The sequence below is a fragment of the Lolium rigidum genome, chromosome 5 (genome assembly GCF_022539505.1).
Source record: "Lolium rigidum isolate FL_2022 chromosome 5, APGP_CSIRO_Lrig_0.1, whole genome shotgun sequence".
Lineage (NCBI taxonomy): Eukaryota > Viridiplantae > Streptophyta > Magnoliopsida > Poales > Poaceae > Lolium > Lolium rigidum.
In genome coordinates this window covers 37,627,738-37,631,285 of record NC_061512.1, presented here as the reverse complement: position 1 = coordinate 37,631,285, position 3,548 = coordinate 37,627,738, and positions in this window count along the sequence as shown.

Below are 3,548 nucleotides of genomic sequence, written 5' to 3'. Positions count from 1 at the left end.
CATTCTATCTAGCCCTTAGAATTTATAATAAAGAACTTAATAATTGTTATTTTGCTCTGGTCAAATGAAAACAATGAGTTGTTCAAATTATGACATTACTCCATGTACGATGGATAAGTTATTATAAATCTTAATGGTGAAACACACATACATAACAACGATGCTAAAAATGCCATAAGGCAAATGATTTGAATTCCACTTATTTGTGGAACCGCAATTTAGGTCATGTTAGAAAGGATCGCATGAAGGAACTCCATGCAAATGGATTTTTGGAGTCATTCGATTTGTTGAATCGTTTGGCACTTGCAAAATCTTTTCTAAAAGGTAATGACTGAAATACCGTTCATAGGCCGAAGAGTTGAACGGGCAACTAACTTAGTGAAAACATACACAATGATATATGTGGTTCACTGGGCATAGTTGTGTGCGGAAGATTCTTCTACTTCATGAAAACTTTCAAACAATGAATTGAGTATATATGTGGATATATTCAATAAGGAAAAGTTTGAAACATTTGAATAGGATTCAAATAAATTTCAGCATGAAGTGGACATCATCGTAATAGAAAAATCAAATATCTATGATTGGATCATGGTGAAAATATTTGAATTACGAGTTTTAGCGAACATCAAAGAGAGTTATGAAATTGTTCTACAACTCACATTTCTTGGAGTATCATAATGATGATATAGTATCCGAGATATGTATCCAAACCTTGTTGGATTAATGATGTGATAAAATATTATGACGCCATTATATTTTTGTGGATTATGCTTTAGTGACTACCGCTTTTACACTAAATAGAGCATCATCATGATCCGTTGAAATGACACCATACAAGTTATGGTATGGGTATAAACCCTAATAGTCTTTTCTTTAAATTTTGGTCTAAGAGTTTACAACCAAAATCGGATGAATGTCTTTGTTGGTTATCCCGAGAGATTTTATTGGGAATTCTTCCCACAAGACAAAGACAAAAGTGTTTGTCAATGTTTCTTATTTCCGAGAAATTGTTTCTAGTGAAGTATTTGAGTGGGAGGACAATATAATTTGATAAGGTTTATGAACCTGAGCATAATGATCATAGTAGCGCAGCATCGGAATTGGTTTCGGAAGCGGCCATAACGATCATGGCTTCCATGACTACAAAATGTTTTAGCCATGGAGATCGAAGTACATATTGAATCTTGTAGGTATGGTTTACTTTGTGATCAAATAAATGATTTGTGAACAAAGCATTGTTTTTTGAACAAAATGATAAACCAACTACAAACAAAGAAGTTATGATGGGCCACGACTCCGTTAAAATGGCTATACGCCATGAAATCCAAGATAGATGAATACTTTTTGAAAGTAAATGGATCTATAAAATTGATGGACTTGGATGAAATATCTTTGAAGAAGCTTGACTTGTCGAAAAGTTGTTTACGACAAAGTTCAAAGAATTGACTACGACAAGATTAGATCTTCCGTAGCAATGCTTATAGTCTATATGGATTATTCTAGTAATCACTACATATTTCTTTTATGAGATATGCTAGTAGGATGGCAAAATACACTACTTAACAGAAGTATGTATACAAGATACAACCAAGAGTTTTGCTGGTCCGTGAAATACTAGATAGGTATACAAGCTTCAATTGGATGAAGTAAGTATCACGGAGTTGGAATCTTCACCAGATGAAATAGTCAAAGAGTTTTTTAATTTCATCAGAGACGATGAAGAGGCTTGCATTTGCAAGAAATTAAGTGGGAGCGCTAAGACACATTTATAATACTTCATGTAGGTGACATATAGTTGGTTATAAATGATGTAATTATATACTTGATTAAAAAGGTTTCATTGAGAATTAACTTCAATGAAAGGATATGGACTGAAACAAATTTAGTGTCAAGATCTATGAAGATAGATTGAAACACATAAATAAGTTTAAGTCAAAGTACATATGATGGATATTGAAGTAGTTCAATATAGAAATATTAAGAAAATGTTCTTGTCATGTGAAGGTTTAACAAGACTTGAGTGTATATGACACTCAATGAGTAAAAACACATGAGTGATTATAGATCACGGATAATATGTACACAATCAGATATCATGTGCTATAAAGTGTTATGAGCATATACCAGAATGATTCATATGATGATCATTGGACGACAGTAAGAATATCCTTGAGTACTTTAGAAGAACTAAGGATATATATATATTTTTTTGTATGAAGAAATGACAAACAAATCGATGTAAGATGTTACACCGATATTGGTTTTGTCACATATAAAATATAATTTCAATCTCAAATTAGACTAAGTGTTGTTTAAAAGGTAGCACAATGAGCTAGAAGTTGTCTATGCTAGATTTAGAAGAGTTCTAAATATTATGACGGATTCTACAAAAGAAGGCAGAGTATGTCATTATTTTGACAATGACAAAGGATGTTAAGTCAAGAGGTTCTTTGAGAACTTGGTGTAGTTCCGACGAGTCAGAACTTTGAAGCTATATTGTGTGTGACAATATTAGTGACATATTTCGGACGGCGGAATTAAGGTTCCACCGAGAAGATCAAACATATTTATTGCCAACTCATTTGGAAATGAGTGATGCGTTGAGACGCAAATGAATTACAAAATACATACGTTTACGAGCGTGTCGGATCCGATGACTAAAAACCTCTCCCGTGAGCAATACATGATAAAGCACCGGAAGGCCAAGGTGTTATATCTTTACAAATGTAAACTAGATTATTGACTCTAGTGCAAGTGGGAGACCGAAGGAGATATGCCCTAGAGGCAATAATAAAGTGGTTATTATTTATATCTTTATGTTTATGATAAATGTTTATATATCATGCTATAATTGTATTAACCGAAACATTAGTACATGTGTGATATGTAGACAACAAGAAGTCCCTAGTATGCCTCTTAAACTAGCTTGTTGATTAATGGATGATTAGTTTCATAATCATGAACATTGGATGTTATTAATAACAAGGTTATATCATTATATGAATGATGTAATGGACACACCCAATTAAGCGTAGCATAAGATCTCGTCATTAAGTTATTTGCTATTAGCTTTCGATACATAGTTACCTAGTCCTTATGACCATGAGATCATGTAAATCACTTATACCGGAAAGGTACTTTGATTACATCAAACGCCATCTGCGTAAATGGGTGGTTATAAAGGTGGGATTAAGTATCCGGAAAGTATGAGTTGAGGCATATGGATCAACGAGTGGGATTTGTCCATCCCGATGACGGATAGATATACTCTGGGCCCTCTCGGTGGAATGTCGTCTAATGTCTTGCAAGCATATGAATAAGTTCATAAGAGACCACATACCACGGTACGAGTAAAGAGTACTTGTCGGGAGACGAGGTTGAACAAGGTATAGAGTGATACCGAAGATCAAACCTCGGACAAGTAAAATATCGCGTGACAAAGGGAATTGGTATCGTATGTGAATGGTTCATTCGATCACTAAAGTCATCGTTGAATATGTGGGAGCCATTATGGATCTCCGGATCCCGCTATTGGTTATTGGTCG